This window comes from Pagrus pagrus (assembly GCF_965226575.1).
Source record: "Pagrus pagrus genome assembly, chromosome: 17".
NCBI classification, from domain to species: Eukaryota; Metazoa; Chordata; class Actinopteri; order Spariformes; family Sparidae; genus Pagrus; species Pagrus pagrus.
This window is the reverse complement of record NC_140201.1, coordinates 18,227,471-18,253,378: the sequence shown is the minus strand read 5'-3', so window position 1 is coordinate 18,253,378 and position 25,908 is coordinate 18,227,471. Positions and strand designations below refer to the sequence as shown.

Genomic DNA, 25,908 nt, shown 5'->3' with positions numbered 1-25,908 from the left:
GTATTATATTATATTCACTTCAGTCACATGATTTTAAGAGCAAAAAACTACTTGCTTAGGGCACAAAACTCAAAGTTATAATTTATGTGTAGGCGTTTAGACCTCTTTTTCCATGACGAACCATTAAGAGCAAAACATCCTCATACCTAGACATAATATGTTGATTGCCAATGACTCACAAAATGACATACATAACCATTCCCAAAACAACATGGCTGTTGCAGCGTACCAGCAACAGACGGACAATTCGGCGTCAGCTTGTTGTTTTGATGGGTTTAGGCACAAAAACTACATGGTTAGATTGAGGAAAGCCATCGATGTTTTAGTTAAAATAACTGTTACTTAACAATAATGTACAAAACTTTTGATATGTAATGTAGGTGACAAAACTATGTAACTAAGTTGAAAAATAACTCACTGTTGAGTTGGTTTCACAGTGGACATTAGCAGCGGCATTCTGGGTTTAAAGTGTTTGTTTGACCCATCCATCTATCGCCACCATCCTCCTCTGAGCACTAGTCGCTCTTTATACTACTTCGTCTTACTTCCTCCTTTGCTGCTGTAATAATTGCTATGGCCACAAGAGGACGCCACCTAACAAGAAATATAAATATGGGTTGTACTAAGATGCATTCAGTCACCCTATATGGTTGTTTGTATGATGAGTTAAAGCACAGTCTGGTAAATATATTAGTTTAGTTTAGTTTTATCTACAGTTTTATGTAGAGGGCTGTCTTCACATTCATGTTTTACGTGGAAAGTTCCCCTGTGTGATGTGGACACTTGAAGTCTCTACACTGAGAATTGACTTTCAGGTGAAGTAGGAGGCATCTTTTGAAATCAACAATATTTGCATATTCATGGTCTTTGAGGGTCTAAAATGAAGGAGAATGTTATTCTGAGAATGTTTAACTAGTTTTTTTTCTTTGCCTGACACTACTTTTTATTCACATTCAATGTTTGTTTATGTCTGAAAACATCTCCAGAGAGGATCTTGTGGAGTTTGTTGACAATACTTGAGGCTAAAGCAGGATGCATACTTCAACTGAAACTTTTAGTTCATATATTTTTACATATTTCTAAAATTGACTTCTTGTATAACTGTATGATTTGAAGTATTAACTCCATTTAGCTGCTTCAGTTTCAGGGTCCTGGTGTTGTTCATGCCTGCTTAAACTGTTGTGGCATTCATAATGTTATTTGTAACAAGCCAAAACTATTGCTTTTTGACATTCTGTACATTTTGTCCGTTTTGTGGTGGAACAAATATTCCCCACTACACATTTCAGACTAAAACTACAGACCCAATACAATGCAATAATCCATATTTAGATACTTTTCACACTTTGATTTATTCATGACTGTTCAAAATCATCCATCAGCACTAGGCACAAAGGATGGAAGTGAGAAAAAGGTGTGCTGCTGTTAAAGTGCTGATGACAAGTTTAGATGGTGAGGTTAGAACAAAGATTCACACCTATACTGTGTGTGAAAATGTAAGAATCTGAGTAGTCTTTTTGTGACAACACAACATATTTGTCTAGTTTTTGGAAATGTAAATCATTTTATGGCTTTCATCTCATTGGACACAGCTCGAGGCTGCACAATCGGGAGGTGTTCTGTCACATTTTACATTAAGTGTATTCTACGATGCAACTTCACAGTAAACTATTAACACTTAAGTCACGGCATAAATACAACTAGTGAGCTGGTGTATGTAGAGTAGTAAACTACTAATAAAAAAAAAGTTACAGCATCACTTTTCTAACTCTGAAATGTAATATGAGGGCGGCCTAAACTCCTCAATGTTACAGATGACGTTAACTGAGCTAATGATAGGTAGGTTAGCAACAGGCCAAACTAATCTCGCTAGTGAGGCAAAGCAACAGTATACTGTCAATGTTACGATCACAAGAGAAGTCTTTAAGATTGAAGGGTCAAGATAGTCACCAATCCAACATTTGAATTAGCTAAACTGTCACTGATAATCCCAGCCAGTAAAGTTCCCACAATGCATCTGTACATTTAAAATTTACAGTAGTGGTCAAGTGCCCCCAGAATGCTTTGCTGTTCAAAGAAACTTACTGTATGGAGAAACAACCAATTTACTGTGAAGCTTTTTGGTTACTGTGATTTTATACAATAAATTATCGGTTATGTTGATTTTTTTTACAGGACATTATTGGTTATTTTATACAGTATATATTTGTCACTAATCTTTTACAGTGCATTGTTGATGACCATGATTTTCTACAGTACATAATTATTTACTTATACCGCAGTAGCGGCGTGATAATTATGATTTGATTGCTGTAATTTTTGGGTGAATACACAGTATTCTACAATAAAATAATTTAATGTGTGCAAACAGTAAATTACTGCACACTTTTACAGTTCAGGATCTAAAATGGAGTATATTGAAAAAAATTACAATATGCTACAGGAACTGATTGGTTTTTTTCAGTTTAGTTTCAGTCACAGCTGAAGAGCTCAACTGAACAGAACTCTGATGTTGAAATCCACAGCAAGCAAAGCAAGTAACCTAATGTACAAATGAAATAAAATATCAGGCTATTACTTTATCATTGGATTATCAATAACACACAGCTAAATCAGTGTCAGTGTACATATGTATGAAATACAACAACATATACAGGGAGTGATTGTTGGTAGCCATTACTTTATTATTTAACATTGACAAGCACTTCAACAAAAGTATTTAAATGAGAAAAACACTACAGGAAGGAGTAGGGTACGGTTGAAATAACATGACAGAATTGTTCTATCATTGTGAATTTGCCTCAAGGAATCTTTAGACTGCAAATGTAAGCCATATTTTGCCTCCTTCTTTGCAGTGTAATTTGAGAGAAAATAACGATTAAGACTTGCTAAACACCATATTGTATCTCTCAGTCCATTTTTATCCTTCTTGGAAAACAGAAGACTCAAAAACATAAGTTTGTCCTTTGGGGATAAATGAAGTATCACAAAAAAAAGAAAAAAGAAAAAACACAAATGTTACATAAAACAGGCACTGCAGAGTCTACAGTGATGGATTATAGCCTTGGACTCAGTCGTACTTCTGCCAACAAGATATTTAAGCTTCAAACAAAAGAAAACAATTCAAACGAAATCTTATGAGACACTGAAAGAAAGGAAAGTAAAAGTAACATATTGTGCTCTTCTGTATTAGACAAAGTATTTATTTAGGTTTTTTTTCCCCATGACAAAGCCTGATAAGCTGTTGCACACCTCAATCTAGCTCGGAAATAAAAAGGTGCTGATAAAGCTTTCAACGGAGGTCAGAATTGTAAACTGGCACATTTTGATGTTTTATCTCCGCCCTTTCACCTTCAGAAAATGGCATTCACTAATTTTAGGTCCTGAAAAAGTGGGGGTCAAGTTCATTATCTATTCATACCGGGCTACTCAGTCCCACCGCACCTATCAGTCGTGGAATGATTTGCATGCCATCAATATGTGATGAAAAATTGTTAAGTTTATGTGGGTGTGTGCTTGCAGTTTTCATAAATTTAAGTTATTAGGATGGAGAATAATAATAGGAAGAAGAAGAACAATAGGAAGAAGAAGAAGATGATATGGCATCCTCATCCCAGTCACTAGAATAAAATGTTGCCATTTTGCATTATGACTTTCATGTCGGGTACCATTTGGGTATGGTTGCGGTGTTACAGCTAGGCGAAGAGGTTGCCAAGCCACTGACCACTGTTCAAGATGGCATTGCAACATTTGCAAGCATGTTTGTGTCAATGGATATGTACTTGTTTTCTAACCACACGTTCGGGTTAACCCTAACCCTAACCCATGGTTTTTGTGCTTAAACCCAACCAGACCAAAGACACATCGTTGTCATGACACAAAATTGAAAATTAAACATAAAGAAATGTCAAGTTTCAGCATATATGTGGTTTGTTCACTGCCAACATTTCATCGAGCGATTGGGTTGGCATCCTCCTCCTCAAAATGTAAAAATAGAAGTGTGAGGTCAGTAAGTCGATTGCCTTTGAGTGTTAAATTGGTCAGTAGATTCTCTGTAAGCCACTTTATTTTCCTTAGAGAGCACTCGTATCCAGTGGGCCCTGTTGTTGAGAGAGGAAATGGGTTTAGATGTCAGATGCATGAGTGACAGCGTGGACAATAATGCATTGTCAAAAAATAAAGGGCCTCATTATAAACCGACCTTGGATCAACCAAGTTTGAGTTTGGCACATTTTCTGTAATTCATCAGAATGAAAATAAAGCGTTTGCAAAAAATATGCTTTATCAGTAATGGGCCGGTGCACTCACCTCCTCCCCGTCAATGCCTACACCCCCCCACCCCCCCCTCTCTTTCCCTCTGCCCATTTTCTGTCTGTTTTCTCCTGGAGGCTAATTGTGATTGGCTGATTAAAACAATTACAGAGATAACAAAATCCAATCAAGTATGGACGTTAGCGTCATGCAGATATGTGGACCACCTGGAATATAGGCTGGATGGTTTAGGCATTTGTCCAAACTGCTGCGGAGTAGATAAGAGCAAAACACTGAAATTAAAAGCCTGATCAATACAAGTGCCTATTTGAGTTGCGCGCGGACGTCTAAACGAAAAGATAAAAAAAAAAAAGGAACCCACAAGTAACATAAATTAGCTGCCTTCCTTGCGAGCGGTCAGGGAAATCAGCATGTGGTACATTTCTACATATTTCTCCAATTCCTCTGTCGATCATATAACATATGCATGAAGCCGCTTCTTTTTTTCCCTCTATTTTCACCTTCCTCTCTACAGTATTTTTATCCTTCACCTTTAGACCAGCGTAATTATGCAGCGTGTCCCTCCCTGCTTCTCTCTTTCTGCACACATTTAGCAGGCAAGGGAGGCCCAGATGTTTGCTGAACTGGAAGCCCGCATTGGCAGCAGCTGCCAGCCCATCACAGAGGAACACAAACAGGAAGTACAAAACATCAGCATGCAGTTTAACTTTTAGATCCTCTCCCTCCTCCGTTTCTCGCCTCCTCCTCCTCCTCCATCATCTCCCTTCATTTCCTTTCTCTAAATAGGAGATTGAAGTGATTCCAGCACTCAAACATGCACAGATGTGCGGTGACCGCCGAACAGCTTTCAGTTGAAGTTTGTGGCGTAGAAAATACTTTGTTATGATTGGCAGTTAATCTCCTTATCAAGTTCTGACAAAAAAAATAAATATATATACTGTATATCGCCATTCTGCCAGATCCTGAATATCCGACCTCTCCTCACAAGCACAGTTGGAGAACTTAGGTCATATTTTGAAGTTGTTTCTTAGCCATTAACTCCGCTCTCAGTGATCGTGCTCTATTTGGCACTCATCTCCCAGCAACTATTGTCTACTCGCCTATTTTTACTTCATAACACGTAAGAAGCCGTGAGAGTGAGCGGTGGCTGAAGGGGGGGGGGGGGGATAGCCACAGAGAAATGGAGGAAGAAAGAGGAACCCTGGCAGGAGGCAGAATCCATTTGGAGCACTTAGTCAGCCAAGAGTCCCCAACAACAAAATTGAGAGAGGACGAATGACCAGCAGGCAGCAGCCACTATCCCGGCCCAACCTTCCAGTGCGATGAGGATAAATTGAAGTAAAATGTAGCCTAGAAATAACAATCCGGTGCATGTGTGCATGTCTGTTTGGCTTTCCGTCAACCAGCTGCCTCCATTCACTCCTTGGCTACCATTTTGTTTTCAACACACATTTCCAAATTTGCAGCGCAGTACAGACTTTTAGTGTAATGTCCCTCAGTTTAAACTGGCAATAGACAACAACATGAAGGCTTGATTACAAATGGTACAAATCTCCATATGAAATTATGACTATTTTACGTCACCTCATCAATGGACATGCTTATTTCTTATCTCTTATTTCCAAAGTGGTGTTGATTATTTGATTATGGAGATTTGGAAACAAAGTGAGTCAGTCTTGTGTTGTCTAGTTGCGAGGCTCTGAGGGAAATAGTAAGCGATCCAGTCAGTGGCACCAACAACAAATCCACTTGGGAGGAGGTGGGGGTTTTCACCTGTTTTCACTTTAAATGTTCAGCAAAAGGTCAGTTCTTCATGTGATCAAAAAAAAATATAAACCAGCTTGATTATCATATTATGATCAGCAATATCCTCAGGTTTTACTTTTTGGTCTCAGCTCTACTGACGACAAAATAAGCGCCAACGAGACGTGGGCATTGCACACATCTAGTCCACAATGATGCTGATAAATTTGTAACAATACGTGATTTAATCTAATTCTATTCAGACAATTAGGAGTTTAAATAGTTTAAATGTGACAGAAATGAATCAATTATTCCTCATTTTTATTTCAGATATTGAGAGTAGTTTTAGGAAAGAAACTCATTGGTCAGGTTTAGGAAAACATCATGGTTTGGGTTAAAATCACGAACTGTGGTCTCCTGACCAAGTCCTGTGCTTGTTCAACCCAACCGTCCGTCCCCAACCTCCTCCCTGAACTGACTTTTTCGCTCCTTTTACTACTTCTCCTCACTTTATCCTTTGCAGCTGTAGTACTAGAGCCCAGAGCTGTGCAACTTGGGAAGGAGAGGGTCGGGTGCAAAGCCCGACCGTCTGGAGGATTAAACATTGGATTTTGCGCCGATCTGGAGCTGTTTACTGATGGGAGGAGAACTCAGAGATAAGTTTTTATTGAGTTTTCAGGCAGCGTTGTATAGTAAGTACCCAAAAGTCATACTTGAGTTAGAATAAAGATATCATGCTAGAATATTACTTGGTAAAAGTGAAAGTTACCAATATGAATAGTACTTAAGTGAAAGTCTCAAATTTCTGAAAGTAAAGTTAATCTCAAAGTAAATTATACATATATTCTATTGGTCGATTGATAACCAGCTTGGCCATTATTTTTATTAGTAATCAAATTATTTTTCTGATTATCGCAATCAGTGTTTTTTTTTTTATCTGATTGCTGATAAACTAATTCAAAAATTAAGTAATCAGATCAGTGTAGTGGAGTAAAAAGTACAATACTTGGCCGCCATTGTTGGGTGTCTATGTACTGTTACGTTAATACTGACTGTAGTTAACTGGAGGAACAAAGAGGAGCCGTGTCCACGGTAAGTACTGAATTCAACTGAATTTAAAAACACACAGCACACACACACACCCTTAATGCCTGCCATTGCAAACTAGCTTAGGGCTAATGTACAGTACACTGTTGCTACGGTTTGGGGCAAATAAACACTTGTGCAAGTAACACAAATATAATAAAAGAAGAATCTTTATTTAATCACGTCATTCAATGTACAACATAGTGAAACTGGTACTCTGCATTTAACCAATCTCAGAGCTCTTAACCCTTGCACCAGATCTTAGCCAGTGCTTTTGTTCAAGGGCACCGACTGGAGAATGAACCTTTTTGTGCATGTTTTGATGGTGGGGGAAGCCGGGGAAAATGCTCTGCACAATGCACAAATTCGAGAGATGCTATTCTTTTTTTTATTCCATCAAACTCTGTGTAGCTGAAAAAGCCCAGTACTGTATGTTCTCGGTGTGGGCAGGGGAGGCGGTTTGAAGTTTCAGATGCTGAGCTTCGATGACACATTCAACACAAAACCCATCATCATTTTGGGAATTCCTATTTCTTTAAAGACGTTATTAAAAATGTCCAAAGTAAAGTAAAAGAAAGGCTGTCTGACGAAAAATTAGGTCCTCGGAGAGTATCCAAGATGCAGTGTTTTAAATGAAGGGATTGAGAGCTTTCTAGCATACCGCTGAGGAAATGATGGAGCCAAAGCTCTTGGTTGAAATGCAGAAGTGAATGCTAGCCAAAGACAAATGGCAAAAAGAAAAAACCCTTACAAAGCCTGTGCGAGCTTTTAAGATGGATAATGACAAGCATCTTTCACAGCCTATTCCTCGTCTGCAGTTTGTTGGGCGGAATAAAACAATTTGGTTTCCAGGCAGTGGACCTAATCCTGTTCACAGTGAAATGGGAGGCTGGCAACCAGATGTCTGCTCTCCACAGCTGCAGTTCTGCTTATCAGGCTGGATAAGGTCCAGCAATAGTGACATTATGTTTGAAAACGTCTGAACAGCGGGCTGAGAGAGCCCACGGAGGGGCAGATAGGCCATCCTTACTGTAAGCCTTCAGACAAAGACAGAAAGAGAGAGACCTAGTCCATTACCAGACCTGCGATGGGCATCGATCCTCTTTGTATAGCCGTAGGTTGCAATGTCTGTACTGTATGTGATTTGGAAAGCCTGTCACTGTCACTGCCACAGCACAACACACAAGGAGTCATTTCAAGTATTTTTTCAGTATTGAACGAACCATTGTGGCCCCAAAGTGGTTATCTATTTCTATATTTACTTACGAACATGAACATAAACATGCGGATATGTGATGGCAAAGAGCGCAGCTCGCTTTCACACAGACCGTCATTGTGGGAAATGGTGACTAATGTGTTCAGAGAAGAAGCTCAATAAGAATAATGCTCGGAGAGGAAAAAAAATAACTCATCTGATGCCACAGACTGCAGAGGAATACTTATGCTGCGGTACATTTACAGTAAATGCGGGTAGACAAAATGTAATAAGAATTTTATGTGATGGAATCCAATACAGCACCACCGCTCGCTACAGCCTTCAAACTGACAATAGAGATCAATCAGCACTTCTCGCTCATGTGCTCCATTTATCGTTATAAAAATGTGTTTTGCAGAAAGATTGAGATTTTAGCCAAGCAACAGTTATATTTAGCCATCAGAATGAAAAAAATAAAAAAATAAATACTGAAAGGGTTAAATGTCACCGTTACTTCCCTCTTCGTTATCTCAAGAACTTTTAATTTAAAAAAAATCATCCAGTAACAGTTAAAATTGTGGGTCACTGATCCAAAAATACTTTTTTCTCTCACATAATTAATGCAAAATGCAGCTGTAAAAACGATTAATTAATTTTAAAGTGTCACAAACACTTCAAAGTGACTCTTTGTAACATGAAATTTAAGCAATTAGATCTGATTAAGATGAGGTGGTATGAGTGGTATGAGTAATTTATTTCCATGCTATTCATGTGTGTTGGGAGCCATCAAGGAAGACTTGCATCAATGGCATCTAACAAGTAAGTCTGAGACAGCCTGAAAAACTTTTCTGTTTTTTCCTCCATCTAAGTGCCTGGTGAGCTGTTGAGTTTAGCTGAAGAGTTATTTGGATGAATGAAGGGCCCTATCTTAAAATTGACAAGCAAAACAAAAATAAGCGATGGCTGTGTTCTATTAAAGTGAGCCAGCAGGGGTGACAGTGAGCCAGCACGCACAACACCATCATCCTAAAATACAAGTAGCTGAATGGAGCCCGGCTATCATACATTTGAGTTTTTACGTCTGATCCTTCACTTCTGTCAAAATGTCTTCCATTGAAAAGATCCATGTGTGAAAAGTTTGGATCACAAGAACACTAAATATAGCAAACTTTGTAACTTCTAAAAGAACACAAAGTACATTCTTTCTTGTAAAAATCAAAAGCTGGATTAATAAAAAACAAAAGCTGGATTCCCCCAAGGACTGCTAGCTACACAGCTAACTGAGCTAATTAGCTAATGACAGCTACAGATACCAGTGGTCAGCGGTTACTGACCATTTCTCACACATGTATGTAAAATATGGCCAGAATTCAAAGCAATCTAAAAATATATAGAGCAGCATATCAGTGGAGTAACCGACAACTGCTGCTCTATGCTAGCTTTCCTTGGTTGTAGCTAGCTAATTAGCTAATGGCTCTGTTAAATGTGGAGCCATCACCCCTAGAGTTTGCCTAGACTAAGACCTCCGATCATGGGGAGGAGTTAACACAGAAAACGGTGCACATCTCAACTGGGGTTTAGCAGCCTGAGAGTGAACATGACTCAACAGCAAACTGGGACTGAACAAAGCTTTAGAGACTGATCGAGGTCAGTTTGAAGACAGGGGATACATTATGGAGGTGGTTGACACCAGGACTATGACACTGGGGATGAGAAGATACAGGCGGGGACAAGAGAGGCACGAAGCTGTAGAGGAGCAAGAGAGAGTTGGACATCAGCAGCACTGCAAAAACATTATGTAGAGCAGGAATACTTTAACATCTTACCCTGCGAATGGAGGATTTATTTTGACCCAACCAGAGGTCATTGTGGGAACAAACCACAAGACAAACCAAGACTGTTTTGGTGAGTCTGAATGAAGTGTGTTGTACGATGAGTTAACGAGGCAATTAAGCTCGTCTGAGTTCGGTAAAAGAGAGAAAGTTGAATTCAGAAGGTGCGAGAGTATTTCCTTATGCACTTAGTGAGCTGCCATGGCATATATCTCCCAGCTCCGGTGCACAGTGGCAGAAAACCCTTTTCACACCAGACTTTTTGACTTGTCAAAGCAGAATTAGCACATGTATGACCAATGGGATAACGATGCCTTCATTCTAGTATCTGTCCTGGTAAAGCCATGTCAGCGAGTGAACATGCACAAAACCCAGAACTTAACAAGCTACATGGAATGCAGCCATCATTAATGTTATAAATTCCACCTGCGTTTTTCTTGCTTTGACATGTGAAAATGTCCGCCTTGAAAAGGGTCTATTCTCAGACAGGACGAGTAAGGGCTAGCTGGCTAGCATGCCGACTTCAGCAGGCATCTCTGCATCACAGTCCATAGACTTCTATGACACCACCTCAACGCTGTTGTTTCTTCATATTCAGCTGATGATGTTAGTTTCAAAGTAAAATTCTGAAGCATTTGTTACAAATTGCTCCTTTAAGCAACAAAAATAATGCACCACACCAGCCCCAGCTTGGACACAGTTTTGTAAGTGGTCAGTAAGATATCTAAAATTGGCAGAGAGTCAGCAGGTAAAACAAAAAAAAAATTGAGACACATGGAGTAATAACCCTTGTTCCAACAATAAAATCACAGAGAAGTGAAGAAACAGCTTGGTTTCCAAATAGACTCTTGGATGGTGTCTGCTTTACTCGACCAGCAGTATAACTTATAAAACACAATCATCAGATAATCACAATCATCTGTTATGCGTGAACACGTTAGGAAGGCGACGCATTCCCACCGCTTTCATCTATTTAGATTGACCATATGCACAACAGGCGAAATCACAACATTAAAATGGAAATAATAGCCTTTTCAGCTCAGTGCATTGAATGCAGTAGTGTGCTGTGTTTACCATTCCTGTTGCCATTATGGAGATAATAACACCTGACAAGATTGCACATTATTTACAAGGTATCACAAAAGTCAAAAGCATTCAAAAGGTAGGATTTATAGCGGGGCTGCTGTATTAATTTGCAGTAGATGCAGGTATACCGAACAAATTGGTAAAACTGAATAGATCTGACATCAGCTGTCTGGCCAACAGAGCAGCATTAGTACTTACCCAAAGAAAAATGATACTTACTGGGTCACCTGCCAAGGAAAAAGTCTCGACGCACTGATGGATTAACAGCCATTAACGGATGAGGTGAAACAAACAATTTGTGCCTAAAAGAAGCCCAAACACATTCTATCACTTTGTCATCTTCCCCTTTAAATGCCAGCCACAAATCTGATTGTTGTGTTTCATTCAATTTAGTTTGCCATTTGTTGCTAATTAATCTAAATTTGCCTGCTACCTCATGATCAAAACAAAACAGATTGCCAAGATCAGGTGGCTTCTGTTTATCAACACTATTAAACCGTAATCCGAGTGCTGAGAGGGATGACTTGCATTGGGAATATGGAAAGGGAAATTCTCCTTGTTGAAGTTTAAGAGTTGCTTGTCTTCTGAAGACTGTGTGCGAGGAATCAGACCCATCTTGACTTGTGGTTACATACTTCATGACAGTTGTTAATCACGCCTTCCCCTGGGCACTGACCCTTTAATGGTTTACTGGATAATAACTGTCAACCTATATAACGTCCTGTTAATACCTTAGGCAAAGAGAATTGCCCCTGACCTGTTCTAACCCTGACAACTCCACACACCTCAGGCGAGGAGGATCTCCCCTCCTCTTTCATCCTTATATGTTCTAATCCATGCACTGATTTATATATCTGAAACTGTTTAATTCCCACATTCCTCCCTTTTGACACAAAGTCTCAACACAACATATTTGGGAATCACATCAAAATCCCATCAAAACAAACATGTTATCACTTAATGTTTAGTTAATATATCACAGTTCCTCCGCTCTACAGACATTCAACTGGAACTCAAAATCGTTTTTACATTGTTAAAACTTTTAAGCTCATACAAACAAATTCAACAGTCTACCTGGTGATTCTGAGGTTATCGGTTTCCTGACTTTTTTTTTTACAGTAAAATCAACTTTTAAAATATACAGTTGTAGGCATATGAGTAATTTATTAAAATAGACTTAACAATGTGAACCTTAAAAAAGGGAACCACACTGATTTTCTACATTAAAGTCTGTTTGCAGGTCTTGAGAAGTACTACTGTGTTGTGTAAAAAGCTGTATGAAGCCTTTTTGTACCCACATAGGGGGCTCCATCAAATTTGCTAACTGTGTGATGTCACTTAATGTGAGTTAATGTCGGTTGGGGCCGTTTAAAAATGAAAAACAATCAGGGGAGGTTGTAAAGAAGTGAGTTTACCTGAAGACAGTCAATCATCTCTGATGTATAACACGCCCAAATCTTGAAATTGTTGCCAGTCGGGTTGTATTATGGGTAATGTAGGCGGCAGGTTTGGATATGTGGAATAAAAAAGATGATATTGATGATGTATTTTTAACACATAGCATTATCTCTTCCTATTGTTCCCATTTTTGTGCCTAAACAACAGATATATTTGGTTTTTTTTTTAAATTATGCTGGCCATTTCAATGTGCTAATTATAAACCAGAGATGAGTTTGTGATTTATTGAATTTAAATTTGCTCTCAAAGGGCACAGACTACACTATGACTTCATCGGCTGAGTAAATGACCTTAGTGGTAACCAACATGGTTGAAGAAAATATTGTATAGTAAAAATAGTGTATTAAAAAAGTACTCCACTAATTTACCATTTAGCACTTCTGTAACATTGTCAGTCTCACAATGGACTGTATAGGCTCGGGCAGGAAGAAAGCATTAGTTCTCGCCCTGAGCTCCAGAAGATGGAGCTGTGTTCCGGGTGGAGCTGATGCCACGGAGTTAAAACCAGCTGAGTGGCTCTGGCCTGACAGACAAGCTTAAATCCTCGACAGGGTGCTGTGACATGGATGAAAAATCTCCGGCAAAGGTTTAAGAAAGTCACTGTCAGCTGTCACGCTAATGCAAGACACTAAATGGCCGTAATGAATGACTGAATTACTTTTGCGACGTCTGGTGAAATGTTCCCTCAAACCAAGCCAGACACACAGAGGAAACAGTGGGCTCAAGTTGAATGTTAAGCAGTGTGGGCTTGAAGTTTTCTTTCTCCAGCAAGTGAGCTGTTTAAACGCGGCTGCTTCAAAGCTCAAATTGTTCTGCAGTGGCGTCAGAAACTAAAGTGATAAAGCAGTGGAGTTGCTCAGCTGTGACTGGCAGACGCATACATCTTTTATACAAACAAACTTTTTTGAACCGCATTAGACAGCTGCTTTTTGTTGCTCACATAGTGTTGCACAAAGGATATTGCAGACATTTTGCCAAACACTAGAGATATACAAACAGGCAGATTTAGTCAAGATATACAGCTTGGCAATGATTTTTTTTTTTTTCCTCCAGGATTGCTCTACCCCACAGAGCAAGAACAACCTGTGATGAATAAAATGAACTAGCCATAAAAGCTTTTTAATTAGAGCTGCCTCAGTACTCCCCCCAATTCTTTTATTAATTAAGTAGCAGTGAAGGTTGTCTGTTGGCATGGAGCATGTGGTAGGTGGGCCAAAGTCATGGGCAGCCGTGTTTCTGTTTTGTCTCTGGGCTTCCTTAAATGCTGCAAATTAGGATGAAGTCTTGCATACAGCGCGCGCACACACATCGAAAACCCCCAGTGGTGTGGATGCAGACAAATAGCCTTGAGATGAGAAAATTGTAAATTGCTCCCATGGCAGGGATAGCCAGAAGAGTTGGATGGAGTTTTTTTCATTTCTTGGTAAGGGAGTGTTTTTAACATCATCGTGAGGTTAAACTCACATCAGCACTAAAAAAATGGGACACTAGCCCCTAGGTAGAATGGGTGCTTACGCTTTTAGCTAGCACACGACTAGAAAAAGAGAGAAAAACATGCAGGGATAGGATGTATGGGTATGCAAAGGCCACTCACTTTTGCTCATCAGCACATCGAGATGCAGAGGCATGGGCGTCGGAGCCATTATACTAGTTTATACTCCGTTTACAAATTATTAGTTTGTCCGCCCTACTTTTACTATGTAGAAAAATGTGTCGGCCTGTTCAGAGCGCTGTGTCAGTGCTTATCAAATCCATTCTGCTTTCTTATACGAGTGCTACCTTTCACCCAGGCAGATTGACACAGCACGCACACAGTTACACACAATCGGCCGCTCACGTTAAGTAGTCATTGATGCCTGAATGTCAGGCAGCTGAGTTAAGCTGGGTCACACACTGTCACCACGAAAAAAACCTTGATCAAAGAGGGTAAACTAGGTAGGAAGAAGGGAGACGTGACAGGAAAGAGGAAAGCATGTTGGTAAATGTGACTCAAATGGAGAATTATAACATTAATTGATGACAGATAATGTTATAAAGCCTCAAACCGCAGTGAAAGCTCAAGCTGTCAGCTTTTATTTTTAATTTTTTGCTCTAAATCTAAATCTTAGCTCGCGTTTGATAATTGTCAGGTTATAATTGTTGTATTGTGTCATATTCGTTTAGATATTCCCTTAGTTATTTGCTGTTTTAACAGTTAGCAATTATATTTCTCGCCAAAAACAGTATTTTATTTTAATTATATACTGTATCAGAGGCCTGTGCCACAAAGCTATTATAAATTAGTCATCAAATAAATTCCTATATTTTTAGCTTTTTAATATCTTCAATAATGTGTGTGGATAAAAATGTATAAATGTATAATTACTAATGCTAGTTACCCTGATAAAAGCGTAATCCCCCCCAGACCGTCGATTGTCCCACCCACATTCTACATGCTTCCCCTTCTCATGTGCAGAGGTGACAGAGTATGGCAGCTGCAACCCAAACATCCGTGAGCACAGTTCAAGCTCCGTCACACTCCTCTCAGTCCCTTTTCTTCTCCTTGCCGCCGCTGACATTTCCTCACAACAATGCGCCGCCGTTGATGTCGGCAGCACCACTGAGCTTTTCAGAGACGACGATCCGCATGAATGTCAAAATGGAACATTTCACCTCAGGCTGAGGCCCCGTACTTAAAGAGGACCTACCACCAGCAGCCAGTGACATGGAATGATCTGTAAGTTGGTGGAGGGTAGCGAGCACCAACGCAAAACGCTTGTGAAGCAGAGAAGCAGGGCGGAGGCAAATTGTACGACAATTTAAGACATGTTTTATCCAGCTGATAAACATCTGATCCATCTATGTGTGTGTGTGATCACTCTTCTCTTGATCTCAACACTCTTCTGTGCAAGAGCATTTTTCTTTTCCAGCGACCTTCCCCCCTAAATCCCAGTCGACACGGCCTTGTGTATGTTTACGTATGTGGCTGCATGCATGTGTCAGTCGGTGTGCATTCCCGACGTGTGAGCCGGGATCCATGGTGATGGATTAGGGCTGGAACTAATTTGCTCGTCCACCTGTGAAATGAGAACCAGGGGAGAAGGGGACAGGCGGAGGAGGGCCCCATCACACTCGCATCAGGCTTCCTATAGACATGAGCTGACACTTTATGGTATAATGGCACGCACGCACACACACACACACACACAGACAGACAGACACACAGACACATATACTTGCTCCACCCCCCGCATTCTCTCTTTCCTTTTGCTTTTTCTTAGACACCTCTGCACAAAACAGACCTGACAGCCACACAAATCCGAGAGTCGCTTGTGGTGCGAGACACGTCTGACCACATCGTCTGAAGGGGAGGCCATGAATGAGGTGAACACACACATATAAAAGAAAAATTCAGCTCAGCCAGTACCACCGGAGAGAGACTTTCAGAGTTCAACAACGAGACACCGAAATATCGCAACAGTATTATTTACTGTGACGTGACTGACGTGCTCTTATCATTCCTTTGTGTTGTGTGTTGTGAAAGTGAAACACATGGCATTGTGTTGTATCCTTGTGTGAAGTGCAATGTACTGCAATGCGGTACAACTGGTGTACAGTATATAAAAATATTTTCTCTTTCTGGCTGGAGTAAGCTGTGTCGAAACACATCACTTCTTCAATTTCGTCAGTTGAAGAAAATGTCGTTCAACAGATCCTTGCTAGTTCATGCATGAGAGGATTTGCTGCTGTTCTCTGTTAGAAGTCATTGTAAATTAATTTATTTGATTTCTTTCTTGCTCTTTCTTGTTTTGACTGTTGATTGGACAGCACACTGCATTTTAAGATGTCATCTTGAGCCCTTTTTCAAACTTTTCTGACGTTTTATTTTCTAATTCAGTGATTCCCAAAAGTACCGCATGTGGGCCGCAAGAGGTCATTTCAATGAATATTATAACTGATAAAACAAGGGAATCAAATTAGAGGTTATTCTTAATTTATTTTTGGGGAAATCCTTCATCTTTGTATCATGTGTTGATCAGAGTTGTGATTGAAAATCTGGGTGGGCCCCAGAAGATTTTATGATTTCAAATTGGGTCGCGCCATGGTTCTCGAATTGGCTGGTCTGTACATCTTCTAACAGACAGGCATGGTCGCAGACAGACAGTAGGACAGAGAAACAGACAATAAGACATATGGATAGACATGTGAACAGTCAGGCAGAAAGAGCAAAAGATGGATGGAGTCAGATAGAGAAACAATAAAAGTGAGGGATGAACAAATGAAATAATGGAAGGGATGTGGGAAACAATGGTCTTTTTGAAAATAGTAATCAAAAAGAAGAAAATAACTAAACCAAATGATTGATTGTACAAGACCAGGAGTCTACAGTCTACTGTTAGAGGTCCTTGATGCTGCACTTGTAGCTGCTAGTGGCAGCATGCTAACATGCCACTGTCTAGAATGTATAATGCTTATCACATTTACCATGTTAGTTTAGCCTGTTAGCATACTAGCACATATGATTATCAATAAAAACAAAGGAGAGCTAAGGCTGATGTGGCGTCAGTTTTGCAGGTATTTAATCAGAATTAGTCAATTGTTAAAGTAGCTAATAACTAAAATTGTTACAACACAATGTCTGGGAACCTGCAATGTCTGCACCAAGTGTTGTGCAAAAACCAACCCAATCACCAGAATAAATGTTAGCTAATGCTTCAGCATAACCACAGTTAAGTTAAAACTGAACAATTATTGATGTTGCGACTTTACGTCTGTTTAACTTGAGTATTCTATTTTTCTCTCGTCACTATGCTGTGCTTCTACTCTGCTTAGGTTTAGCCGCCAAAAACACTTGGTTGGTGTTGGGGAAATATCATAATTTGGCTTAAGATACCTGTTGTGGTCGCCACACACAAGGATGGAGATGGTCGAACTTCCCGAAGCTGAAAATATATCCTGGCAAACAGGCTGGCAAAAACCATCTAGAAGTGGAGATATTTCACTGGATAATTTAAAAAATCTGAGCTGCTGGTGGTGCTGAATGAAAAGTTAGCTCAACAAAGTGATCAGGGTTAGCAGGAACATCCTTTCCAAGATCTAATTAGGATTCATCCTCTGGGAACAATGAATATGTATACACAATGTCATGTAAATGCATCCAAAAGTTAGACGGATAGAGATATTTCACTCTGGTCTGCAGGCCTGAATAAAATTGGTGTTGGACCAACCGACAGTGCCATCCACAGAGCCATGCTGCTAGCTTGGCTAAAACAAAATAATCTTTTGTGGCAGCCTGAAACCCAAAATATGAGAGGGTTTTGTGAGAGGTGCTTCATGTTCTATTCGCTATTCCCACGACTTACAAGTTGGTGAGAAACAGCAAACAACCAGCAAAGTTTGATACATTTGAATGAGAGCATATGCTCCGCAAAATGATATGCACGGCAAGTTCTCACACACAACATTCTGCCACATGTTCGGTAGTGTAAACACAAGGCAACAGCAGGCCTGGATAAAAAGTGCAGTATTTCTCACAAGGTAAACACACCTATCAAATTTAATGCTCATATCCTTCACCTGCATGCAAAAGATGGTGAGTGGGGAGATTGCGACTGACTGCGCCTCTAATCGAGCTCATAAACATCTGACTTCCTGTTTTCTTTCATCATTCAAAAAAGGCTTTACTCATGTGCTTATTAGAAAGACTAGCCTGAGGGAGTGCCAGCTTTTACTTTTCTATGATTACTCTTTTAAAGCAGAGAAGGATGTCTGAAACAGGTTGTGCCGAGTCCATCTGTTCGCTGTCAGGTATCTGAGCATGCTGCTTCCTCTGTGTGTATGTGTGTGTGTGCTCTGAGTGTGTGTGTGTGCTGTATTTACAATATGCGTGCACTCCTTGCAGATGTCCAAAAGCTACTTAAGGGCAATAATTTCCCTCTGATTACTCTAATGTGCTACAGTGCTGCCGTCCTGTCTGTGATTTCTCCATTGCTTGGCAGGACCACACACACCCTCCATATGCTCACTGACTGTCAGGCGAACAGACACACACTTATCACTGAAAGCGAGCTATGAAGAGATGAAAAGGGAACTGAGTAGGCGGGGGCGTGGGGGGAGTGAGAAGAGCAAGAATATTGTCTCCACTTTGTAATTTGTGCATACTTTATCGAATTCTCCCCTGACAGCACTCGACGTTCTTCACCGTGCCTCATTGTGTTCTGAGTTGAAAAAAACAGGCTTATAAACAAAGGTGGCGTATTAGACAGTCAGAAACTTTTGGAACAATTGGAGTCTGGGATGAGCTTGTGTGGGGGGGGGGGGGGGATTAATAAATCATATGTGTTCATACATTAGTAAGGAGGGGGCTGATGAGGTAGGGGTGGGCTGAGCCCAAACCTCGTTGACAGATCTTGAACATCAATATTTAACCAGTGCAAACAGATATGATGCCCCCCCCAACACACACACACACACACACACACACACACAGGCCTCAGACAATGTTTTGTGTGTGTTTGCGTGCAAGTATGTTTGAACAACCATGCTGCACAGCTGTGAGCTCAAAAATGCTAATTAGTGGAAGCTCTAATCAACAACTGATAAGATTTTTAGAAGTTTAAATAAATATCTAATCTCATCAAAGCCTTCCCAGACATGGATTGAATGATTTTGACTGACCACATGAGAAGGTTTTCGATCACCTGATCATTTCTGTCATTGTGAAGACTGATGGAAAGATTTGAAACTTGAAACAGGCTTTGTCTATCAGCCATGGAGGATCATTGAGAAGCAGTGCCATCCCACTTTCAAACATTGGCAGTCTAGTCAATTCCAGCTGAGTGGCAGCACAGTTGGCTTTGTACTGCAGCTGGAAGGCCAGATAGAAACCAACTTTGGCTCACATATAGCTGCCAGATGTGGTTAGTACTCGGGGATGTGGACTCGGGCCGATTTGGAATGAGAATCAGCTGCAGTTAGCAGCACTTGGACTAACTCCGCTAACTTGATCTCATGAGTTAGGTGGTCAGTGTTAATATCAGGTTTAGCACTGGTAAAAGGCCAGTGAAGAGTCTGTCAGGGCTGAAACTACCACTGAAAACACACTTGGTCCTCTGCTCTTTTTCTGGGGTTTGGTTGTTATGAGCATTGTTGGTGAGATTCTACAATTACGAAAAATACAATATTTCATTGGCAGATTCCAGTTTTTTACACTGTTATACATTTAGGTTTGACTACTTTTAGGGCAACAAATACAAATAAATAGGATTCTGCCTTTTTCCACCAGAGTTATTTTCCTGCCAGTGTGCAGAATGCTTTGAAACAACATGAACTCAATGTTTGGAGATGACTTTTCGGAAAATATAATTGACTGAATAAGTAAGCCATGAAAAATCGAAATCATTACGAAATTGTGGATATTTTCTTTCCGTGTTTCCAATGGGGTGCATTGGTGCAATAGGAGGACTCGGGCTTAGGTTTCTGAATTGAGGGAGAGACACTACAGATGAACGGGCAGTAGATTTTAACTAAGAGACATTATAAGTTGCGAGCAAACTCCTACTTAACTGACAATCTACAGAAAAAAAGACTTAAAATGTTCAATATGTATACAAAGGAAAATATTCAGAATTAATTCATCAGTCAGTATGAATATGAATCCAGTAAGCCTCTCGCTATTTGAGTAGTTTATTATGGTCACCATGCCTGGAAAAAAATGTTTTTGAAAACTTAAAACTTCTGAGTTTGTGTTTAAAACTCATTTACATTCATTTCCACAATAGAAAAGTGTATTGTGGACGTTTTCCCCCACATGTCCGAAAGAAAACATGTAAGCTAAATACTTTTTGTCAGTCGACACTGGCCTGCCCGCTGTTTCTTATATTCAAAATAAAATAAAGATGACACCATCTTAAATAGTTCCATCCACGTGTTCACTTCAAGGCCTGTTGTCCCTCTGATGTTTCTCCGGGGATCTGGTATCCGGTGGCTGCTGTTGCCTCGAGGTCAGTGCGGCGAACAAACACGTCAAGGAGATGCAGCATGACAGGTGTTTCGCGTGCCCGACGCATCTCGTCACTGACACCGAAGGGGATACATAAAAGAGGGTCTTGCACAGTCAAGTAGTGTACGGAAAACAAATGCAAATTCTGTTGAACCGAGGCTAAGAAATAGATGAGTTCTGCTGTAGTTCTTAGCACAGGCGCATCATTTAGCCTGGGTCTCCAGATGTCATGAACGGTTTTGTGTTTGCTAATGAATTCTCTCTTTCCCCGTAAGCAACAGGATTCTTTTTACAATCTCCTGCTCATGTTCATAATGACCAACTGCTTTAACTGAGATAACATTCGCAGCTCTGGGGGCTCTTTTAATACCTGTTCATGGTGAAGGAAAAAGGTATCCATGCACCTGCGTAGAAGATTTAACGCTGTGTTGTCTGTGGTGCTGAAGTGGCCTAAACTTAGACTGTAGCAGGGTATGAAAGTCCTGCAGTCAGAGTTTCGTTTGCTCCCTAATGCTGCTGCTGTGACAGAGATGAGTGGCAGTAAGCAATAACTGGCAGGTCAATATGAATTAAGGTTGGAGAAAAGGGGAGCGAGTGGAGGTACTGAGCTGTTTAAAAAAAAAAAAAAAAAAAGAAGTGGCCGATACAGGAGGGCCTGCGCACTCAAGCTCAGATACGGTTTCATTTGTAGTCCATCAAAAATAACTGTCCACCAAACAGTCAGTCACTTCAAAATTGTTTGTGTCTTTCTTTCTTTCTTTCTTTCTTTCTTTCTGGTAATTGTGACTCAGAGCATCACTCAGACTACTGTTCTCTTTTCTTGGAAGTACAAACACACACTCCCATTCCCCACTGACAGGTTGAATAACTCTGTTGATTGTCCAATCATAGCTTAGCAACCACAACTAGCCACAGCAGGCCTGTCAAGCTTTCTCCAGTTGGTGAAATGGTTTTGATGGTGCTCTAATAATAGCAATATTCAGTTTCTACCAGAATTGGGAGGGAAGATTTTATTTCACCATACCAAAACCAAAATCACAATTTTAAAGCGGCTACAACAAACTTTCAGTTTTTATTGATTCTGGCAGCCCCTTTGCACAAAAGATGACGATGGTAAAAAAGTAAACTTTGTTTTTGTGCTTTACTGTATCAGCATCCTCATTCCTCAATTACCTCAATTCATCCTCAGCAGTTGAACATCATGAGTTGGAATCAAGACCAGGTCATTTAGACCTACTGCAATGGTTATATAGAAATAGTCAATCTTCTCCCTGTTGGTCCTGTTTGCTTATGTAGGTCATGTAAAGGCAGTTTTACATGGAGACAGAGTTGAGACTAAGTTCCTTGTGGTATATGTTTGATGAAAATTAAGGTGTGGAAACTGGGGATAAATTTACAATTCAAGGTGATTTATTTGCATCGGGGAGACTGAAACCGCAGCAACAAGATGGTGATAATATTGTTGCATCTTTGTATGTAAAGTTTGACATCTGGAAAACACTGTCCAAACAACTTTGGCTGAGTCTGAGCACCGAGCATCAAGGACGTAAACACAGAGTCCTCCTTTCGTCATCCCAATCTCTGTCTGCTCAGAATGCAACATCTTGATCCAGGATGTTGGACAGGTCTCTATAAAGATGTGGGAACAACGGTCTCTGATTTCCTGTGACTTGGCCCGCCAATTTCATCCATTTACTTTACCTGCAACCAAAGGTTAGCCAGGAGCAGCCTTAAATCCGAGCTGGATTAGCATGGCGGCTATCCAGGATCTCTCTCTTCTACTCTCCTCCTTGGGGCGGTCCGACTGGCTGGGACTGACGGTCAAAAGATGCCATGGACAGTGATCGCCTCTAAGGGCGCTTTCACACCGCTAGTTCGATTATTTGGTCCGCACCAGGCAGTAAAATTGTTACATTGTAGCATACAGACTGCGGTGTGGTCCGCGTTCACACATGCAAACAGACCAAAATTGGTCTGAATGACATCTTCTGGTAGAAATAAGCGCCAATTTGGACTTTCACAATGGAGCGACGTGTTCGTACACTGTTACTTGCGCTGGTCCTGATCAGCTGTGCGCCGGTGAAACACAACACAGCTGATCAACACAGCACACTATGATAAAAAAAGCGCAAGCATGTTCTTCTGATTCTGACCTTACAACCCAGTGGATTGCCTATGTGGTATGCAGAGATGGCAAAAGTAAACTAATACAGATTGATTTTTAATCGCAATGTGATTAAGGGCTGCGCAGTCACACTCGCAGCCTCACAAGCGGAGCAGTGCAGAGCAAACTTGGTTTAACTGATTGGCTTAGGAATCACCAAATGACTTACTTTAACAAATTTCGTTAGTTTATTTCATGAAGATTTGTAACATATCACTTTTATGAGGATCACAGTCAGAAAAAAAATACATAGCCTAATTATGTTAGTAGCAGCTGCATCATAACGATATCCACGCAGCACGCATATTAAGCTTTAACCTATAACCTATTCATTGACGGACATACATTGTGTTATTTTGCCTTAATAATAATAATAATAATAATAATAATAAGCAAAAGCGGGAAAAATGACTCGCCATCCTCAACATCTGGGTCAGATGTGTGGGTCACGTTTATACCTGAGTTGGTCTAGGTTTGCTTTCTCACCAGAGGGACCGAACCAAAGGTTGGCATTTGGTGCGGATTCAAGCGGACCGAGACCACCCCTTTTTGGAGGTCTCGGTCCACTTGATTTAGTGCGCACCCGAGTGCGATTGATGCTTTCACACCGACGAAAACGGACCGAACTAAGAGCTTTTGGTACGAACGGACTGGTTAGTGCGCACCAACTGCTGTTGGTGTGAAAGCGCCCTAACCTGCGCTTTCTTCTCCAATGCTGATGAATATATTTCTGTCATGGGTAAGGCGTGTTTCAGCGATGGATCTGAAAAAATTGAGCCCACGGCTGGCCACGTTTGTACCAACAGAACCAGGTCAGCCATAACACAATGATATTGAAAATCGAACCCTCAGGAAGATTCAGAATGGCCCCGATTTGCTGAGATGCACATTACCAACATTCATTGGCCAGCAGCAGCCATCTGTTTACCCCACAAATCTAAAGGTCATAGGCTATAATTGTGAAGCATGATGTAGCTTACCTTAGTGCGTTATTGAAGACACAGCATTTCTTAAAGGACATGAAATCTGTAATCTGCATGTGCGTCATGTTTGTACAGGGAGTTTGACAGACTTAGGAACAGTGAGGCTTAGCGAACAGCCAATTGTTAAAGGAACCAAGTTCTTTAACTGTACATTCAAAATTCCTGAGGTATGTGTGTGTTTGTGTGCTCTTGGTGATTATGTAACTTCATCTGACACACAGGCCGGATATACACTACACATGTTCTCAGCCGTCAAAAATTCCTCTCCTACATCTTTGTCTCTCTGTGACCTTGTGTATTAATTATTCACATTGTATGAATGTAGCCCCGCTGGAACATTTCCCTTCATTAATTCCAATATGTACTGCGCTGTGGGCCTGACAAGTCATTTACAATCTCACTCACCACTGAGACTGCATTTTGTTTCTTTCTGCTGCTTATCATCACCTTGTATTGCGGCATTTCTCCTTGTCATCTTTTATGTCCCTCTGCGCCTGTTCTTCTGCAACTGTTCTTTTCTGCGATGACATCACCTCTTTCATAACTTCATTCCAGACATACCTGTGCCTCTGCTTCTCTGCAGCCTCATTTCTTCTATCAATTCTCATCTTCACTCCTTCTGAGTGTCATCGGTCTATTGCAAAAAAAAAAAAGAGGACAAAAGTGTTTCAAACGCTTCATGATTTTAGGAATGTTTTAAGTGTCCATTACTTTTAGGTGACCGGTGGACCAGTTACAAATTTCCCATTACGTGTGTCTTACTCAGCTAAAGCCTTATCTTCGCTCTCCTTTCTTTCCCCCCGGGCTGAAGCTCCTGCAATATCAGAGAAAGCACAGTGGGTAAAGTTCTGAGTGCTCACCAAAAACCCCAAAACCTGAATACCCTAAGCTCACAGTGAAATCATAAACCATTTCAGGCTCAGCAAACCAAAGCAATCACAACATTAACAGAACATTTTCAGGGGTGACACAAAGTTCCCTGAGGATTTAAATAAAGTTTTCAGTATTTTTCACAGCCATCAGAGGCTTCAATGTATAATTAATCCTATTTTTTCACCCTATTTAAACTTCATATTACCACATTGCAAAATGCATATTCAGTGTGCATCACCTGCTGAGACCGGTTGGCAGCGAACATGAATCTTGTCTCCATTAGCTGAAAGACAATTAATCAGCTGGTGGTACTGTATCTGCATATGATTGTTCTAGAGGTTTCCCATAATGTTAATGTCAGGTCGCACAGTGCAACTGCCATGAAAAATTTATTTATGTAATTAAAGCAGCTGGAATAATGAAGTTTTTGCTTCATGTGGAAATCTTTCGAAATCCTGCACAGCACGCTTTTACTTTATCTCCATTTATGGTGTGAACTGCAATTCAAAACATGAAATATCCTGTAACTAGAACGCCCCATTTGTCCAGGGTCACTTCTGTTGACAGTCTTCTTATTTTTATATGTTATAAGCTGTATCAACAGTGAGAATACAAAACTAAACTGTTGGCTTCTATCTGGTAAATGCGCTTTGCAAGCCAAGCAGTCTTAGTTCAGAGACGGTTCCAAAAAATTAGCTTACAATAAATATCTGTATATCTAATATCTATCTAAATAAAGTGGTGTTCTTGTTTGGCTTTCTATTTTTTCTCATTTGTTTAATGTGATCAGAAAACAATTAAGGTATATCTAATATAATATGTCTAATATCAATTCTATTATTTTGTAGTACTCCGCTGTGGACAGTTTTCATACCGAGTGGATTGATCGGGAATTCCTGATGGTGTGGCAAGTTGATCGGCAGAGAGTGTCTGGCCAGTGTTCAAGGGGCACTATGTAGTTTCACAGAATAACTTTAAACTTTTAATATTTACAATATTAATGAGGTAATAATAGACACTCAGAAATATTAATATTTTCCATAAGTGAATAAACAAGCTGTTCTCAGTCCCAAGAACACGGTTTGAAGTTAGAAAGGTGGCAGGGTCCGCCACATATAAACAAAGTAAAACAATATGAAATAGTGTCGTCTTTTAAGGTCAGTTTGTTTATTCAGTCATTAAAAAGGAAGATGTTTATTTAATTTGTTTAGGCATAACAGAAAATAAGTCAATGA

The 25,908-nt window shown here is 40.3% G+C and overlaps 1 long non-coding RNA gene across 1 annotated transcript in view; it reads right to left on the bottom strand.

Moving 5' to 3' along the window:
- Positions 1-3,819: 3,819 nt before the first annotated feature.
- The window catches only part of LOC311272679, a 39,599-nt gene continuing 17,510 nt past the window's right edge, over positions 3,820-25,908 (bottom strand). The window contains exon 3 of the long non-coding RNA XR_014624587.1: positions 3,820-4,100. This is a non-coding gene — a long non-coding RNA (uncharacterized lncRNA). The remainder of the gene's footprint in view (positions 4,101-25,908) is intronic.